The following is a 20,795-nucleotide window of genomic DNA, read 5'->3' on the forward strand; positions in this document are numbered from 1 at the left end:
CTGGCGCAAGCGGGGTATGTGTATTCTGGGGCGTGCACGCATTTTGCAGTGTGGGCCCTCCCTGGTGTGCCTCTCCTGCCCTCCCCATGCCCTGCAGGCAGCCCACAACACAGGGGACCACCCTACACCCCTGGGCATGCCCCTCAGGCACCCCGTGACCCCAGACCATGACCCGCAGGCAGCCCATGACCCCATACCATGACCCGCAGGCAGCCCAAATGGCACCGTGCTCTTGGGAGCCCTGACACATGTCCCCCCACCCCACCGCCAGTTACGGGCACCTGCCAGCAGGCCCCGACTCATGTTCCCCACTCCACCCCCAGTGACAGGCACCTGCCAGCAGGACCCGACTCATGTCCCCCACCCCACCCCCAGTGATGGGCACCTGTCAGCAGGCCCCGACTCAGGTCCCTCACCCAACACGTCTTCACAATCCAGACCCATGGCCCTTATGGCCTCCCAAATCCCACCCCACACCACCCCAGTCCAAACACACAACCAAGCATTCCATGCACTCCAAATAGAAATCCCGATGTCATGATAGATGCCAAATAACCAGTATGCACATGAGTACAAGTCCATCAGACACACACAATGGTGACACATGACTGAGAAAACCCACATTGTCACATGCACGAAACCAATGAGAGATGACCACACAAATGAGCTAAAAAATAAAAATGTATTATATACAAAAATGATAGAATGAAACGAAATTACACAAGAATGAAATGAAAATCAAAAAGATGTCAGAAATCAATGAAATAATATTAATGGTGAAATTGAAAAAATGCAAAGAAAAATGCCTCCGATGTGTCCCTCCATCGCACCAAATCCAAAGTCAAATTAAATACAAAACCATTCCTCCATGGTGAAACAAAATTGTAAAATCAGGTCCACAACTACATACAATGTAGAATTAAAAGGTCCATGTGCCCAACAATCTAAATGAAACCTAAGAAAAAACCTCCCTAATGATGAACTATTAACAAAAAGGTGGGGCATAGTCCATGCTCCCCAAAGGAAAAAAAAAATACAAAGGAAACCTACAACTACATAACTATTTACAAAGGCGGCGGGCTAGTCCCACGGCTCACTGTTCGATGTTCCGGCCAGGACATCATTGAACTCCATGTCGATGCTCCGGAGGCGGGTCTGTTCCCTGGACTCGAGGTCTCGCAGGGATGCAGCCATGGAATCCCTCAAAATCCCTGCAAGTTTCCTCGAGGCCCTCCGCCCGCCTCAAATCCCGGTGCATGGATTTCACCGCCATGAGTATCCTGAGCTGTGCCCTCTCCGCCCACCGCCTCTCTGCATCTATCTGCTGGCCCAACCGCTGCCACATGGAAGACACTCCCAGTCCGGGGTCCTCCTGACCCTCGGCCGATGCCTGCCCTAGCGGTGCTGATGGCCCGGAGCCATGATGCCTCCCACGCTGAGCCTGCTGCTGCCTCCGATGCAACCGCCTCTGCCACCACAACGGCATCTGGGCTGATGGAATCCCTCGGTGCCGTTGTGCACGTGCCCTCCCAATGATGCCGGCACATCCTCCATCCACTGGGGTCCAGATGGTGTGATGTCCACCCCTGCTGGACCTCCTACTCCTGACTGCTGCAGGGATGGGATCTCCACCTGGCTGGCTGCGTTGGTTGGGGCAGATCCACAGGGGGCCCTGGTGGCATCTGAGCCGGAAGACGGCACGGAGAACAACTGGAGTATAGTGTGCACAGAGGAGGAGAGGGCCGCAAGACTGACGGAAGGAATCCATGACATGGAGGAAACCCCCGACCATGGCCCCTCCCAACTGGGTCACGTTGGCACACAGCTCTTTGTGATGATGTGGATGGTCCCCCCAGGAACCACGCACGTCATCACGAATGTCACGTGTGCGCAACGCGAGGCCAATCAGGACGGACTCCATCCGGTCACCGGTCCCCTCGTCCGCAGGTAGAGGAGTGCCAGATGACATGGACCTCCCCCCTAACTGCAGACGGGCCTGTGACAGGGCATCCCTTCTGGTGCATGGTGATGCAGTCACAGTGTCAGGGACAGAGACATGCACAGGCACCTACGTGGTGACCAGTGCTGCCTCCTGCCCCTGGACTGCACCACTTGTACGAGTGGTACCACCCCTACTAGGCCCCATTTGCACTCTGTAGCGGCCTCCTCCTCCTCTATACACACCACCAACCTGGATGGCTCCACACTGTCTTCCGATGTAGCAGGCCCCTGTGGGGACTCATCCGCCCCTTCCGATGCAGCCGTAGTGGCAGACACAGCACCCGTTGCCTCGCTTCCAGATGATGGGATTTGCTGGGAGGGTGATTGGGTCTTGCGTCGCCGGCCGGTGGAGGCATCCTTGCCGCTTTCCTCCACAGCGCTGTCTCCGCCTTCTTCTTCAGTCGCTGCTGTGTAAAGGGAGACATTGAACACAAGCATCAGGGTAATGTACAATAGTCCCCTAGACAGAAAGCAATAGCACATGAGTGGCACTGTCAAACGTCACTTCCATCATGTCTCCCAACAACACATGGTTCAGTGCAGGCAACACACATGCAGGAACCGGCTTGGCCCATGCAACAGAAACTTGCATCCATGTCCACCGCACCGTAGACACATCCAATGGTGGGCTGAAACTCACATGCATCATGGGACATGCTGATCACATGCACACGCATCACCAGAGGGTCATGCATCTGGCCCCGTATGCCCACAGACACAGTGGATACAAGGATGAGTAGGCTGTATCAGTGATTCAACATATCGTCACGGACATGTGTCATGCATCCATGGCGCACACACTACTCTGACACAAGGACATGTACATCATTCATGCCCATGACAGCAGCACACATCTATCACACCACAAACATTTCAAGGTCCACACACAGGCATGCATACATGTGTGCATTCGGCATGCTGATCAGCATGATGCATTGTAACACATACACCATCCATGTGGGTCACGCCTGACTAGTCTCACATGCAGCACCATCATTTCCCTGCACACACGCATCCATACATGACCCATGTCACACATGCAGCTGAGTAGCCAAATACCACCACGCTTCAACATGCACTGTTTCAAACGTGAATGCATGGGCACTTATTGCTCGACTCCAGACAGGCCTGCATCCTGAGGATCTGGTGGTGAAGCAGTGGGCGAATGAGCTCCAGGACCGTCATCTGCTGGGTGGTAAGATGGGCCCGGTGCGCCACTGCATCCGCTGCCTCCAAGAGACACCGGGCCTTCTTTAGGGTCCTATATTTGTAGTCCTCCGAGCGCTTCCGGACGTGCTTGATGTTGTGGGGTGCCACCCCCTCGCGTTGATGGCACCCACTATGTCCTCCCAAATCCTCTCCCCTCCTTCCTTATCAGCGCGCGATGGTTTGAAGAGGGCATCATAATGCCCCAGAACTTGCTCCACAAGGATACCAACTTCCTTGTCACTGAAGCTGGTAGCCCTCTGCCTCTCTGGCTGGGCATCGCCAGTGGTCTCTGATGGTGTTTGCCCCGACATGGCGACCCCGAGGCAATTGTGGGTGGGCAACTGGGTCCTGGGGCTGGGCTGTGGAGTGATGGAACACCAGTTTGGAGTCTTCTGTTCCAGCAGGGGTGGTCACAGCAACTGGACCCCTGCAGATGGCAGATGTGAAGGCACCAAATGGCAGGGCACGGTGGCAGCTGGCAGGCAGGCAGCAGCAGTTTGCTCGTGGGAGCATGCTCGGGGCTCTCGGGGCAGGAGAATGGCCTTCAGGGCAGGAGCGTGGTCTTCCGTGTGTTGTCACGTGGCCAGCTTGATACAGAGTGATTTGGCACGTGAAAAAAATGCAAGTCAGCGTGTAATTCGAGGAAAGGCCCTTAGCATGTAAGCCCGTCTGTGACGTGACACGAGCAGGCATTCCCCTTGCACGGGTTGAAGATCCCAAATGGGTTTCCATCGCTCTGTATGTGCTTTTCGTGGGAAGCAGTGCGTGTGTTTTCCAGGCCTTGGGGTTCACACATGATTACTTCACAGTGGGTGGGTGTTGGCTATGTGTTCTTCTTCTACACACAAGGCAGACGGTGAGTCGCACAGGCTATTTTACCTACTGTGGGTGTCCATGTTTGTCGCATACCCCTTTTTTTATGGGCATACTAGGCTGCGTGTTGTTCGCGTATGTATTTTTTGTGTTCCTGGCTGTCACAGTGTACTGCGTATGTTTTGTTACATGCACGTAGGCAACAGGGGTCGCTTATCTCTTTTTCTTGCTTTTCTGGGATGCCTGTGTGTTGCGTAACACGTCTTTTCTGCTAGGGGACCACAGAATAGGACATTCATCGTAGCTGTATATACATGTTTTTTGTTTGCGCACATTTTTGTAATGTGCAGGGACGCTACCGCCTGCCTTCGTGTGGCAGACGTGTTTAGGCCTGTGCGTGTGTTTGGCCTATTTGATTCCATGAATACGTGTGGTTCGCGTGCGTGTGGGCGTTCTATGTGCTTCCCAGCAGTGTATCCCCAGTTACGCCCTTATTTTCACATGTTCTTCCCCATTCCACGCTTTATGCCCCATGTTCCACCCCCTTTTTGGTGTGTGCGCTAATGTTGTGCGCTTTCCCTGTGCGCCTTACGCACAGCGTTCTAAATGTTGCAATGACGTGTGCGCCCGTGTGCGCCACGCACAGGTTTGGCGCACATCCCACGGAAAACACGCTCAGGCACTTCCATCAATCGTATGCGGGCACGTGCGCTTGCTTTTTCACGCTTGCGCCATGATTTGCGGCGCACATTTGTTGCATGAATCTGCCCCTTAATGTGTGTTATTGGTCTGCCTGAATCAAATGCTTCGTATGATTGGTATGCTGCATCAATTTTAGGAAGGGACCGATAATTCCATCTTGATGTCCAACAAGTGCATTTCTGAAAGCATGTGAAGGTTTCGAAAACATTGAGGGAGGGATATTGTTACCAATAGGCCATGGACCTTATATAGGTATACTTCTGCACAGCATAAATTGATGGAATTGTAGAGAACAAACATTGCTCTTTCACAGCAGTAATAACAGGGTTACAATCAAAGTGTTACTTGTACCATAATTTAGGATTACAGCAATGAAAAGTGAACTTGAAAACATCCTTCTCATTGAAGCAGCTGCCAGAGTAATCAAAATAGAAATGAAGCTGTTGTGCAAACATGGATGGGTAACCTTCTGGAGCAGAAAATCCACGCTTCTCAAAACATTCTTGGACATCACCATATTGAGAACAGGAATTGCTGCTGATTTGAAGGCTCTCAACGGTCAAATCCATGAATACGTATCATTCCACGCAATAGTGGGTGTGCGATGGACTGCCTGAAGGCCGTCCCTCGTAAAGCCCACATTTACCCTTGGTCATCCCTGCCCTCTGCGCAAGCCATGCCCACGCTCTACGTGGTGTCTCGCGCAAGGCTCTAAGCCACTCGCAGAGACGTCCCAAGCCTGCGCGAAGACCCCGCAAAGTAGTCAAAGTATGAAAACGTGCTGCATGAATAGACAAATGGGATTCCGGGCCCTCTATCTATATGTAGACTTTTAAATACAATATGGCATTCTCCCAGAGCTGTTCCAATAACTAAGATGTGAATCTCTCTAAAGGTATTTCCACTTGACCGCCTGCCACATACATGTTCCATGAGCAAATGCTGCCAGATTTGAATGCCAGCCCAACAATGGCAGGCAAACCATTCCTGTTTCTATGTGTCACCTCCTTTTCCCCCTCTATCCTTACCCTAGCTCAAACGTTCATTGGGCAACGGAAAAACTGCCTTAGTAATATGGGCTTTCCTGTGAGAAATGTGAGAAATAGGACAATTTTTCTAGGAGCAATGCAGGGACTACTTGCATGACAGTTTAGGTTAAACTATAACAATGGGAAACTATCATGGCACTGTGGAAAGTGTTTTGGCAATTGTCTGGCGGCAATGTGCAAATGTGCATAGACCTATGGCATTTACTGGTGTCACCTTAAATGAAATGGCAGGTTTATGGGTGCAATGTAGAAACATTATGGCAGTGTAGGTTTAAAAGGTGTAGAATGGAAACTGGAATCACAGTTTCTGGTAAGCAATAGAGAAAAAGGCATGATGATATTGAAACCAGAAAGGCAATGACGAAAAATGGATGGGGCCCGTTTCTGGGTGCAGATATGGAATGGTAATGTGTGAAGTGTGGACATGTGAATGATTAGGCATGAACACATGAAATATGGCACAGACATCAGAACACTAGCATAGTTGAGTAGCACTGTAGTATATCTGTTAGGCAGCCCCTGCAAACTGGCACATTGAGCTTTGTATTGCTAGAACACCTAGAAACTTTAAAATATACACTCATATTTGTGACATCAACCGGGAAGTTATGAGCAACATTCAGACATACATTTGAGTTGTGGAGTTACATGACAGAAGCATATTGGCATACAGTAGCTATTTTGAGGCAATCTAGTTTTTTGGCATGATAATTATGATGGCCTATTCTATTTCCAGTGGCCCAGGGATGTGCAGTAGATAACCAGGGAGTTATTAAAACGTGTGAATTTCTATGACCTTAGAATAGCTGGAATACATATTTGTCTATTGTGATCCACTAATTCTATCAGGTGCACAACTTACTGTCGGATAATAGAGGGATTTTGTTACAGCTGGATCCAGAGGCTATGTTGGGCACTTTAAAAAACGAAAATACCTGTGAGTTCTGGGCCCTAGTAAATAGGTGCTCTACCCAACCGCAAGATGCCCAAGTAAATGCAGTATCCGATGCTGAATGGGTCCTTCATTTGGAGGAATTGCTCTGTGCCATACAGGTTGAGAATGTGGTGGTTTCCTTCTCTCAAGATAATGCTGGTAATGCTTGGTCCCTTTCTTTTGATGAAGTTTGTTTGTTTGTTTATTTGGTATAGCGCAAAACCAAACCCAAAGGGTAGCTGGGCGCAGACAATACAAGGATACTTGAGAACTTGGTTACAGGAAAATACAGTTATACAGTTCGAATTAGAAACAGAGGCCCATGTACAAGCAAGTACGAAAATACAGTTAAAGCTAGTTGACCAGAAACCAATTAATCTAGTTGAAATCATCAGGGGTCTCTAGAGCAAGTGTCAGTGGGGAGGTCGAGCTAAGTGTCATTGGAACGTATCCAGGTGAGGACTTTCCGCCTGAAGCTAGGGTAGGGTTGGTCCATTCTGAGATCCAGGGGGAGTCTGTTCCAAGTTTGAGCAGCTATGACCGGAAAACTGGAGCCGCCAGCTGTACTCTTTTTGTATCTGGGCACCACTAAAGTATAGGCATTGGTCATTCTAGTGGGACGGTTTGAGATTCTCTTGTTGACTCTGTTTACCAGGTAGAGGGGAGCTATGTTGTTAAGACATTTAGAGGTGAGGGAGAGGGTTTTGAGGGCAATCCTGTCTTTGATTTTTAGCCAATGGATATTTTTACTGGAGGTGGAGATATGAGCTCTATTATGAATATTTAAAGCTACTCTAATAGCGTTATTTTGGAGCGTTTGGAGTTTATCAAGGATATACTTGTTAGATCCTGCATATAGAGCATTATAGTAATGCAGCTTGGATATGATGAGTGCATTAGCTAGTGTAATGCAGCTAGTCTCAGTTAGAAATGGTCTACATGCTCAGATCAATTTACAAGTATATGCAGTGGAAGATGCTAGTGAGTTAGTTTGTTTCTTGAAGGTGAGCGCTGAGTCGAGATAGACCCGAGGGTTTTGACTGCAGGCATCACTTTGATGACATTATTGTCGATGTTGAATGAGGCATAGTTCGGGTCAAGTTTTTTGATGGCCAACTCTGAGCCGAGGATCAGTAGCTCAGGTTTGTCGTCATTCAGGCAGAGGCCGTGAGATGCCATTCATGCCTGAATGAGGAGATATATCTTATTTACTAAGGCCGTGTCTTCCAAGAAGTTGCCCGAAAAGGGGATAAGGATCTGAGTGTCATCTGCGTAATTAGTGTAGATGACACCCAGTCTGTCCAACTTGTCAAACAAAGGTTTAGTAAAGGTGTTATACATCGTCGGAGATACACATGATCCTTGAGGGACACCGCATGAAACTTGTGTGGGATCAGCGGCTGCTAGGGGGGAGAAGACTCTCATTGTCCGGTTTGCAAGGAAGGAAGTGATCATTGAAGGCATTTTAGCAAAAATTAGCTCATCCCGAGCATCTGGAGTTCAAAACCCTGCAACTACAGGCCAATAGCCATTTTAGATGCCGATAGCAAGGTCTTTGCGACCTTGTTGTTGTATGAGCTGCAGATATGAGCTAGGGCGGCTGGTATTTTGAAAAAATGGCAGGCCGGCTTTTGTAAGCATATGAGTACCTCGTTCAATGGAGTGTTATTAAGATCTGTGCAATCTCTCGTCTGGGAAAAAAGAAATATATAATTCGGTCTTCATCGCCACCATCGCCTTTTCTGCTGCATTTGATGCAGTTAATATAAGTCTATTCTGGGCTAAATTAAGTAAATGGGGGATTCCTGTCATGATGCATACCCCCGGGCACCATCAGCCCTGGGAGCAGGCATCATGTCACCTTGAGAAAACCATGCTGCAAGAAGATCCAAGCCCATGTGAGGCCTGGAAGGGACTACTTTACCTTAGGGATATTTTGTTACTTGGGTGTGGTCGGGGAGGAATACCTACCTGGGACTACTTTGGAGGCTATTTAAACCACGCCCGAAGAGCAGCACACGCTTCGCGTTATTTTGCATCCAGCAGCGTAACGCTCACCGTGCCAGCAGCACCATCCAGTCTTCTGCCACGCCTGCCTCGAACCTGGAGCACCTAGAAAGAAGGAAAGAAGCGAAGGTTAGAACAAGAGTATTACCTGATTTCTTACCTGATTCCGGATTCATCGCATCTTCAAACCAGAGGAAAGACTTTGTTTTAAATGCGTTGCATCGCCAGCAGCAGCGCCGCGCCATACTCACCGTTCCACGCAGCATCTCTTCGATCCGGCGCTGTCTCCATCTTTACATCGCCGAATCCCGGCATCTAAGGGGGACAAGAAACAACAAGGTGAGCAGAGAGAACAGACAGAGACAATCTCTTTAGCCGCCATGTGCTTACCTGATTTTACCGCCGGAGGTATAATTCATCAGCACGCCACATCTTCTTATGCCGCACCTGAAGATAAGGAAAAAGCAGCAAGTTTAACCCTTGGCATTATTTACCGGACAGTGTTGGGTAACACAGACTTTTACCGGAGCGCTTTCAGCTGTCAATCTTCTTATTGGGTCAAAGCTGCAAGATAAAAGAGGAATTGGACAGGAGTGAATTCCAGACATTTTGAACTCTTACGGACTACATGCTTACGGCTCTTCGCCAGGACCTTTTGGAGTCAGGATTCGTCTACAACTCTTCCAATATCTTCAGGCCAGTGAAGTAACTGGTCATCAACGCGCCCCTGCGTGCTTCGCAGGATGGAGGGCTCATCATTCAAGAATATAAGGTGAGATTGCTGAGAGGGCGCTTCAGAGGTGATTAGTGGGGAGGACAGTGGGGGTGCTATCACTTGAATCCACAAGTGGCTAAATCCATCTCTCCACTTGTAGGAGAATTTTTCTACGGGCCAGGCAGACAAGATTAGGAGGGCAGATCCAGTCAGTCATTGCTGCACTACGCATCACGTGGGTGGAGGCCGCAGCAGTCCGGGCCCGACCGACGCCCCTGTGGGAGCCAGGTGAGCGTAACAATTCCAAATGGTTTCCTTTGCCTTCTGATTGCTTTCCATAAAAAGCCTGTGATTCAGGTCAGATTTAATGCATCTGGTGCATTGTCTAGACCTATCCATACATCAAGGGGAGTCAGACAAGGGTGCATATTGGCCCTCTGTCTGTTTAACAATGATTGGTGAGATGTGGAGGGTTATTTACATCTAGCGGCACATGTACCACCAAAACTGAACGAACTGAGAGCGACCTTCTTCAGTTATGCCAATGATTATTTGACACCACAGAGATTGGTTGTCAAAGGCAGTTGAAGGCTTTTGACTGCTTTGTAAAAAGTCACTCATTAATAATGAACTGTAAGAACACCAATGATGCACTGTGCAGGGTGAAATACCAACCCTTAGAGCAGGCAGATAGTTTTAGCTATCTGGGATTCCCGATTTTTTCGAGACCATGCAAAGTCCAGATTAGAGAGTGGCTGACGGCTCATTCAACTAGGTGGATTTAGAAGGCTCTCGTTTTTAGCTTCACTTAGATTCTATGAAGCGAGAATTGTACCTAAATTACTTTATGATTGTGAAATCCATCTTTCATGGACTATTAATTCTCTTTGTTGTATAGAAAGTTTTATTTGGAAACAAGTCTTACATTTGCAGAAAGCCGTACCTCTAGCCATTATTCAATCTGAATTGGACATTAGTTCATCGAGGTCTCAAGCAATATGGAGGCTTTTATTATTGTATAGGACAATCTTATCCTCTTTGTCTGATTCCTTGTATCAAGATCTGCAGTCTGCAATGTATAGTAAAGAGGTCCCCTTTTCAAATGAAATGTATGACTTCTGTGAGAATACTATGGCTCAGCTGAGTCTCACTAAGGACGAACTTGGGAGGAACCCACATAGGGTGAAATAGCACTCTACCGGCAAGACTGGATTGAAATTGTCAGGCGCATGCACTCCTACAACTCTTTAATTTGAAGAAGGAACATAAGAGTCAGGGGGTGCTTGTGCCCCATTTGTCAATGTATCCCAATAGCAGGGCAAGGAGGACCTTTTGGTTGTTTTGACTTAGTTTGTTGCAGACTCAAGAGATACTGATTTGTTATGGTCAGTGTGAGGTTTCTTCGAGTTAGTGTCGCTTTTGTGGGAATAATGACGCGGTGGAAGGTCTCAAACTCCTGATTATTTCTTGCCTACCGCTAATAACAAATCGGGTGTTGTACTTTAGGAAGTTTCTTTGCAAAGTTCATGGTGTTATGGGTGATATGAAATGATATGATATTTTATTTATATCGCGCTCATACCCAGGTTTTTCAGAGCACGACCAAGCAAGGGGAGGGGAACAGGGGAGAACAAAAATAAAATACAATCTTACTAGACCCACTGACATTAAGAACGCGCAAGTGCATGGAAAAGGGAAAAAGGGGGAAATGCGTGGAGGGGGAGAACTGGAAAGAGTGGAACAGAGGAGAGAACAGAATAAATAAGTGGAATAAATAAATAAATAACTGCAGTGAGAATGGTAGTGCAGACGAGTGGCAAGTGCATGATTAGTCAGATAGGGTATACCTGATAAGTGCAGAGTGGGGGGACAGTATGGGTACAGATACAGATCCCAGTGCTGAGGGTGGACCGGAGGCAGTGCAGAAGGGAGGCAGGGTGAGCAAGTACCTGCACCCGAAGGACAGAGGGTGGCCAGGTGCACGGTGTCGAGAGAGAGAAACAGATCAGCAGGGGAGAAGAGGTGGAAAGGCAGAAGTGAAAAGGAGCGTCTTGAGGTGCTTCTGGAACCAGAGATGGTTCTCCTCAAGTTTCAGGTTGGTCAGAAGGCTGTTCTGAAGTGAGGCCCGAGCCAAAGACAAAGACAAAGATCTGCCTCCAGCTCGTTTCTTTGAAAAACGACAGACCCTGAGGGAATCAGAAGTAGAGGAGCGAAGGCCTCGAGAAGGCAGGCATTTACAGAGGGATAGGTGAAAGTATTTTGGACCCAGGCCCCAGAAAGCCTTGTGGACAATGCAGAGGGTTTTAAATCCACTGGGAGCCAATGAAGGGATTTCACAGCTGGAGAGATATGATCCCAGGGCTTGAGGCCAAGGACAAGTCTCGGAGTCCTGTTCTGGATTAGTTGTAGAGGGCGAAGAGAGGAGGCAGGTAGATTTAGAAAGTGGCTGTTACAATAGTCCAACCTGGAGAGAACCAGAGCCTGGGAGACAGTGAGCTTCTGCGGGAAGGAGAGGAAAGGCATGGTCCCACTAAGAGGTGTAGTAAGAAGTTTGACTTTTTAGAGACGTCAGAGATGTGTGCGGAGAAGGAAAGTGTGGAATCAAAGATGTCCCTGAGGTTCTTAGCCTCGCAGGTAGGGGTAGGAGGAGGGCCAAGGGAGGCCGGCCAGAGAGTGAGGGGAATGAATGGTGAGGGTGTACCAATGAGGAGGATCTCAGTTTTGTTGGCATTAAGACAAAGATAGTTGGCAGCACACCAATTTTGAATGGCGATAAGGCAATCAGAGATTAGGGAAGGCGAGAAAGAGGCTGAAGGAAGCCTGAAAATGAGTTGTGTGTCATCCGCTTAGCACTGGAAGGTTGAGCAGAAAATGGAAATATGCGAGAGTTGCCAGGTATTGGTTGAAAAGCCAGCGCGGGGGTTAGACCCTTGGGGAACACCACAGGTAGAGAGGGAGACATCGGATAGGAATGACCCAAGTGTTACCTAGGAGAGTCGATCAAAAAGGAAAGAGGTCAGCCAGGCCAGAGCCTGATCGGTGATACCCATGTTGTCACTGAGACAATTGAGCAGGATGATATGGTTGACCGTGTTGAAAGCAGAGGAGAGATCAAGAAGGATGAGGATGCAGGGAGTGTTAGAGTCAAGGTTAGAGAGCAGGTCTTCACGGATGTTCAGGAGAGCAGTTTCCATGCTTCTGGCAGCTCTGAATCCAGGGTGCTGTGGAGCTTTGGCCTGAGCTGTTATCAGGGTTTACCACCAGTACAGTCATCGCTGTAGTGGGATTTGGTGATGGTCTTAATTTAAAAGGAACAACAAAGGCTGTCCTGAGGACTCTAGTGGGGGATACTTGAGTCGGTGTCATTTAATGCAGGAAATAGTCTGTTTGGCCTGTATATTTGACAGGATAATGATAATGCACAGTGCTTAATGTGTTTGTTTTCTATAGACATTACATTGTTGTTGAAGTCTTAAATATTAGATTTGACTGTAGTAGGATTTATTCAAAGTAGGATTTATTCAAAGTTTTAATTGCAAAGAAACAATGAAGGTTGCCTACCCACTCTGCTAGGGGAGCCTAGAGTAAGATTCATTGAGTGTAGCGAACAGTTTGTTGGGTTGTGAGTGTTTTAAAGGACAGTTTTTGATGAACAGTGTTTTAACTTGTATGTATATAATGGTTATGAAATCATCAGTTTTTCTAAACATTATCTAAATATATTTTTTTTTCTAATGTATTGATATTTTATGGACTTTCCTATCTGGCTGTTTTGTTAAATGCTTTGTTGCCAACAACAATAAAACGTGTTTTTAAAAAACGAGCGGTAAATTGCACATGGCAATGTAGAACATGCTAGCAGTGGTTAACACAGTACACTTGTGTGCGTTTTGGGATTTGGATTAAGAGTGTAGCAATATGAGAATACACCCACTAGATGTTATTTTATTTTAAAGGAAAATATTTGCACATTACACATGGAACATGGCCTCTGGTGCAATTGTATACCCCCACGTGCAATGCTCCCATATATAAGTTAGCACCAGTGGCGAAAAATAAACACAGAAATACAATGCAGGCCTACAATATTACTTTGCACCGCCGTGTAGCGATTCCGACACAAACATGAGCCTTGCAGTCCGAAACGTGGATGAAGCACTGCGCCCCCTCAGGTCGTCTGTGTTCTACCTGTATTCCGATGGTGGAATTGGACACTGCTGGAAGATAATGCTCTACAAATGGTGACAACAAATATTCATGGAATTTGAGGGTGTAATCTGAAGAGATCGCATGTACAGAGAGCATCAGCAACATGTTTGTGAGTTTACTCCAAATTCAGTATTTCTCTCCATATTCAGGAAGAAACAAAAATGGCGGTAAAGTAACAGCCTTTTAAAAATGCTAACCATGTCAACACATATTATACCTCGGTACTGTATAACCTTAGCAACACAAATAGCTGTCACAGAATGACATCATAAACCACAAGAACCATGCAATACTTATACAATATAATATACAATAATATACAATAGCATCTGTAGTTTGGTCCAGTTGCTGCCACCAGCCCTGTAGAAACTAGGAATGTTTGCCTACTTTTTTTTTTTACTGACGTACACTTTTGCTGCCTTACTTTCATCAAATGTACCATTCTTTTTCAACACAAAAAGCGGGGGGAGACCGCCACTCTCCAGTACACCACCACTCTCCTGATTCTAGATACTTTACCCCAATTTACCAGTTGTATTTTGCAGTAAAAAGGAGTGGTAAAAAGTTCAGGTAAACGCAATTTAGCCCAAGTGTAGGTCAGCAAAAGCGGATAATACCACCTGGTGCTGTAATTGTGAATGTATACATTGATTGTAAACATCTGGTATTTGAAGAAAAAACTGGAACAGCATTCGTTGAACAAATTCCCGAGTAACTCTCTGCGTTTCCAACCTATAAAGCATAGTTTGCGCAATGATATTGAGCTAAATCTCATGTTCTGCCTTTTTCGATAAGTATTAGAATGACTGGAATTAGGCAGAAAATGCACACCTGTCCTTGTGCCGCAGAACTACACTTTTTCTGTTTTTGCAATCACCACAAAATATAATTTGTCCCCTGATTTCTTATACAACATCAATCTGCCTTTCCATGCATGTCGCAGTTGCATAAGAATATGTCAACTAAAGTCACACAATACGTGCACTCCACACATAGCAACAAAGTCTACAAACTTCACAAATGTGAAAGAACAATGCCAAATGGAACGACATTGCAAATAAATAACTTACATTGGTGCTCATTTTCGAATTCTCAGTAAATGATGTGGAGAGGCACCTGTTTCGTTTGCACCTAAGTTCAAAAAGGTGCCTTTCATCATTATCACTACGAAGTGTTAAAACGAGGTGTAAAGTGGAGGCAGAATCACATGGCAGGCAGCATTGGTTTCAGACGAAAACTGCCTGCTTTTTGCTGGTGTAAAAAGCAGGCGCATTCCGTAAGAAACCACAGCATTTCAGCCAGAATGAACATGTCATGCTTGCGTACATGCTGTCGCATTTTTTCATGATGAGGAAAAGGGGTGGGGGTAAAACCGTAAACTGTGGTCCATATGCCCTCTCCGGCTTACAAATTCATGAAAATGTATCATGACATAAAATGTATGCGTAAACTGTTTGTGCACACATTTTACCCATGCATTGAACTCAAATTGAGCCCCATGGTTATAGTTCAGCAATATGTTGGCGTAGGCACTATCGTATGGCCCAAGAGTAAATAACAGACGAAGAAATGCAGAGATCATGTTCTATCCTGCGTTATTGTATCAGAAAGTTTTTCCCAAAAATACAAGATTATTTGCCAATTTCGTTAGGTGTTCACAACCATCCTACAATATCTTCAGAGGGAAAAAACACCTCTTCACTAACTGCCCTCACTGTCTTTCCACAACCGTTTCCCGTTCCATTGTAGCTAGTGCCTAGATGCCCACAGGCTTTGTACGTTTGTATAAATGGTAAAATAAATAAATATGCAGTTATTAAGCACAATTCAGCAAGTCATGTCAGGCGATCTGTAACATGGGATGTGATTACCTATAGACTTTGTATAAAGTGGTTGCTCATAAATATGTTTCCATATGTACGTGTGTAATCTGGTTGCTCAAATATCTGCCTTGCTAGGTATGTCTGGGGAGGGTGGAAGCAAGATGACACCACGGAGCAACACAGGTTTGATCCCTGGGTCCGCGCTTAGAAACCTCTCTGGGTATAAATAACCTTTCATATTATATCATATCTGTCACTGATGGTTACACGTCAGCCACATCAGCTTTCATCAGTTGTACAGTTGTATGGGGCAGTCGCGCAAAGCTGCTGTATCTGCCTCATGCAAAGCAACCCCCACCCGTGTTCATAATTGATATTAGCAGGTAATCTAAACCGACGATCTTAATTTACAGCATATAGGCCGCCATTCTAATTGAAAGATCCCAACGTATTACAATAATTAAAAGGCTGCCATGCAAAATGATTAGTGTGACCTTCACAATAAATTGTTTGACATACGTAATTGCACCCATTCTTTAAAAATTCAGTCAATAGTGTCTTTTTCATTAATTTGCAATGCATAATTTATAGAGCCTAAGCTACATAATGGGGGGTTTAACAAGTAGGCGGTTCTGGAACTTCACGTGAACCCCCCTGGGCATTTGTCTGAAACATGATTACCGCTTTGGGACACCAGGACATCAAGCGACATCAATGAGAACATCAGGCCGACAGGAGAACGACGCAAAGGCCTATTTATAGAACAAGCAAAACATCCACAGACATGGTGCCCATGTAGTGCAATCCAACTCGGAAACTTTGAGAATATAATCGAAGAAGGTTTCTCTGCACCGTACCATGGAATCATGAATTAAAGATAACTGATATGCATTTCCACATACAATAAAAGCAGCTTTTGCGAATAATGGAGCAATACCGTTTCGGATTTTCTTTTTAATTGAATTTTATTCACAGCTGTTGTTTAGTAATGTCGGGGGGTTTCTCCCGGGGTCGGCTGGGCCTTCCGCAGACCTCCGGGCTGGGAGGCCCCAACTCCTCCCTCGTATCCCAAAAATGAGTATGAGACACACACAAGAAGCAAGGCGGTTCTGTTGTTTATTGAATAACGGCAGGGATGGGTCTGGGATCGTACGCGTCCGTCCAGACTCTCGAAATTTGTGGGGCTCGTAGGCCCCTTTTTGCCTCAGTATGACGCGCTACTTGCGTCACCTGGGAAAGTTAGCAAAAAAACCTATTGCCACTTTGGATTGGTTCCTCGAGTGGTAGGGTTAGTATAGCATACGTATAGAGAACGCTGTTAGTGGTTGAGGGTCAGTCAGGTGGTATACTTGGGTTGTCCCTTCTATTAGATACATGAAAATTGTTACACGAAGACCCCTAATGATTGGCTGTTAATGGCATCAGTGATGAGTGCCCCATGTTCTGATTGGTCCACTCGCGAGCCCCCCAGCCTGGGACCATCGTTGTTCCCAGCCCGCGGTGTACCTGTCATTTGCAACAATATGTAACTATGTGTTTGTGCAGACAATGCGTGGATTTGCTCATATGCCTGAGAGCTGACTATTCTCATCGCTGTAGGTGTCCATTGGGCCATTTCATTGTTGCAGCCTGTGTCTCAAACGTGGGACCCAGGCGGCTTCTCCCTCCTGGGTCTGGCACCCTGTCAGGTTCGGCTTGGTCACGTGAGGAGAGACCGTGGTTGAGGCAGAATTCTGCACATTTAATGTTGTATTTTCCACTGTGTGTCTGGCTTAGTTTGCAGGTGTGACCTTGGCTTCGGCTTGTGGCATGCGAGTTGCAACATGGCCCCCTTGGCTGTCAGTTCTCGCTGGGCTCATTCTGCAGGGTCAGCAATTGTACTCTTGCTCGTTCAATGTTCGTGGAGGCTCTTGCTTGCGGCCTACTTGGGCCTGGTGCATAGGTGGGGATGTTTAATGCACGGCACTTTAAGTTGCGGTATCATATTGCTTCATAGGCAGTATCATGTCTTCGTTGTATTTTCATCACAATGCAAGGGTTAGGAGAAGCGTCAGCAAGCATTTTAGATGAGTACTTTGTGCGTCTTGCGTTTCTGCATTTTGAAAAACCTATGTGAAAAATAATAAAGATGCGCGTCAGTGGGTGTGTCCGTCACCTACGTCATAGCACTGAATATGTTCTTCGTGTGGATTGGTGTGGGGGTGTCCACTGTGCATGGTTGCACGGGTGTTCTGACAGTTGGCTAGGTCATCATGGCATCTCTAACAATGTGTTTATTTACTGTTGAAAGGTTTAGTCGAGTTCGTCCAGGTGTCGGCTTGAGCAGGGCAGGCTGGTGGGCAGGCTGATGGGCACATCCGTATGTTCCTGTACCAGGGTATTTGGTCGTCTGGTAGGTAGGCAAATTCATCTCGTGGCGGGTGTCTGGGTCGCGATCCTCTAGGCCAGGGGCGCGAGGAGATTGGGGGGAGTCTTTTGTCCCATTCTCCCACTTCAGTCCCCCCTCTGGTCAACTTGTCGACCACAAACATATCCTTTTCCTTATCTCCTCTTACTCTCCATATTTTAGTTACTCCTCCCAGGTGTCCATAGTGGTTGACATGGTCCTCAAATGACCAATACATATACACACAACTTCCTCCCGGTGTGCAGTATACCCATTTCCGGATGTAGCTTCTCGGGTTTCTTGGGTTTTCGAGCTACACGGATGGCGGGTCCAGGTGGTTGGTGATGATCTGTTTGCGCAGTTTTTCTCTTTCCTTTATTATTGTGTCTGTGTGCTGGCCATCATCAGTTGGCATCAAGGGGTGCATACCAACCATTTCGATCATTTCGTCTGTAGTGCGTGCTTTCCGGGCTTTCCAGAACCTTATTATAATCAGTGCAGCTCCAGCCAGTATTATACATCCAACTATAATCTTCAGCCCGTCCGACAGCCATGATGGCATCCATGACCATAACAATGAAAACCAGCTGTCATCCTTCTTCACTCTTTTACTTTCTTCCATCATTTTGGAGTGCATCTGGGCTAGTTGTGATACTGCTTCGGTGAGTGTACCATTGTCGGCATCGTTAGCAGGAATAAATGTGCAGCATGACTGTCCTATCTTTGCGCAAACTCCTCCTTCCATTGCTGTAAAGAGATCTAATACGTATCTGTTCTGTAGTGCTACCATCCTCACTGCTCGCAGTTCCTCTTTTATTGCGTTGAATCCATTCACTGTAGAATTAATTGTCATCATCAGCTCCTATCGGGTTATCTGGAGCCATTTTGCGTTTGCATAAGCTTGTAGTCCAGGGTGTATTATTGACGAGAAAAACATTGCTGCTCTGCTGAATAGTCTGTGTTCGGGTGGGATTGAAGTGAGTGCTGTTTCCGACCTTCCCCATAGGTAAATTCCTGTCAGAGGTTCGCCTTGTCTCTTTTTTCTATTGAGGACATTATTGTTGTTGTTGTTTTCGTTGTCTGACCCCCTCTGAGATTGTACAGATCTCTTCTTCCTCTTGTTTCCTTCATCCATTTTGGGGAAGTTCGCCATGTTCACATGTTTCTGGGGCACCACTAGTGATGGTACATTAATGTGTACCATTGTGCATATACCGTTCCACAGAGGGGGCAGTGTGTGGTATGCCTTGTTTCCGCAGGTCGAGTAGTGGTCCATTAATACTGCTGTTCCTGCTCCCCCCTCTGGTAGCTCTAACACGCTGGCACAGTTGGTGTTGTATCCCACGTCCACTTCTCCTCTATGTTGGTAGCATAGCTTAGGTGCAGACAGCGGCAGTATGCTCATTGGGTCTTCATCCTTCTCCATCCATGTCAGCATGGGTACGTACTTGCCCCAAATCGTCCAACATCTGTTATTGCGTTCATCAATGGTGGTAATATTTTCTCTTGTTACCATGTTGCTGCCAACCACTCCTATGTCCCATTTATTGTTCATGTATACCTTCCCCGTTATTGTTACCAGTGGTCTTTCCCAACAGCCTTGTGTACCAGGAACTTTGGTGGCGTACCAGTCACATGGTAGGTATTGTAGTGTTACTTTCTTCGTTTCTCCCTTTTCAGGACCACTTGTCATGTATCTGAAGGCTTCAGCATGCAAACTGCTCTTGTGGTAACTCAAGTAAGACTTGAGGAAGTTGTTTTCGTATGGATATGTGTCTCACGTTTTCCACACCAGTCTCACTACCGTCCCTTGAAATCGCCCTCTCGTTTGGAATAGTGCCAGGTATATTATACATCGTGCCGTCTTTTCATCTATTTCTGTGGCAACGAATGTTCGAGAAGCGCTCATGGCATATGGGATCAATGAACAGACATAGCAGCTGTCTTCTGTTGTCTGCTTACCTATTTGGGTCATGTGCTGGTACCACATGTTGTTCGAGACGTGTGCTGAATCTTTTATGTAATTATCAATACCTTTATTATCTGAGTATGTGCTGCGTTTAACTCTGCTTCCCTTATGTGGAGGGTTGCTAGTACCACCTGACGTAACACCTGTTGCAGCCGTGGGTGGGGGTACGTTAGGTTTGGGTGCAGCCAAAATATTGATAGCATAACTTTTCTGCCATACAGAGGCAGCCAAAAAAACAGTGATCACCAAAACCCCTATAATTTTTATTACAAAAGCTAGTCTCACCGGCATTTACTCTTACCTTGCTGCAGTCCGGCAGCTTATTCTTTCGACGTTAAAGTTGCCCGCCTGAAAATTCTCAATACGCTTGTTATTATTGTTAGTTGTCGTTATCAAGCCCTCCCTATCAGGTAGTCGTTCAGTGCCCAGGCGAAGAGCTGCTCCCATGCCAATCTAAGCGATCTGTTTCTTAGAGCAGGTAAGTGCTGGTGAAGATGGGGAATTGATTGTTCTATGGCCAAGATAAATGCGGTGTAGTAAACACGTACCCTCCTTCTTTTTAGGTACTTTGGTCTTTTTTATATGTGATATACAAATTGGTGTGATAGGGCTTCAGGGTAATTATCGTCAGAGTGTAGCATCTACTCCTGGGCAATGTACGCTGTTAGTTACCTATTTTCTTTGCAATACAATAACACACGGTACCTGCATGTGCGAGAAAGAAAAAGAAAACATACAAGTGTTTACATGTGTATATGTGCAAAACAATGTCCTTCAATTGGGTGGTGGCTGTAGTGGGCAGGGGGTTTGTGGGCAGAGGGTCTGGGGCTCAACTGGCGGAAGTCTGTTTACTCTTTGATCTTGTGACCATGGGATGGGCGGTATGCAAATCACCACTGTCTATTTCAGTACTTGTGTCTGGGGATTCTGGGGGGTGATAGGGTATGGAGACACTGAGGTCGTCAGCTGTGGTAGACG

Source organism: Ambystoma mexicanum, chromosome 7q (genome assembly GCF_040938575.1).
Source record: "Ambystoma mexicanum isolate Mex_15411 chromosome 7q, UKY_AmexF1_1, whole genome shotgun sequence".
Lineage (NCBI taxonomy): Eukaryota > Metazoa > Chordata > Amphibia > Caudata > Ambystomatidae > Ambystoma > Ambystoma mexicanum.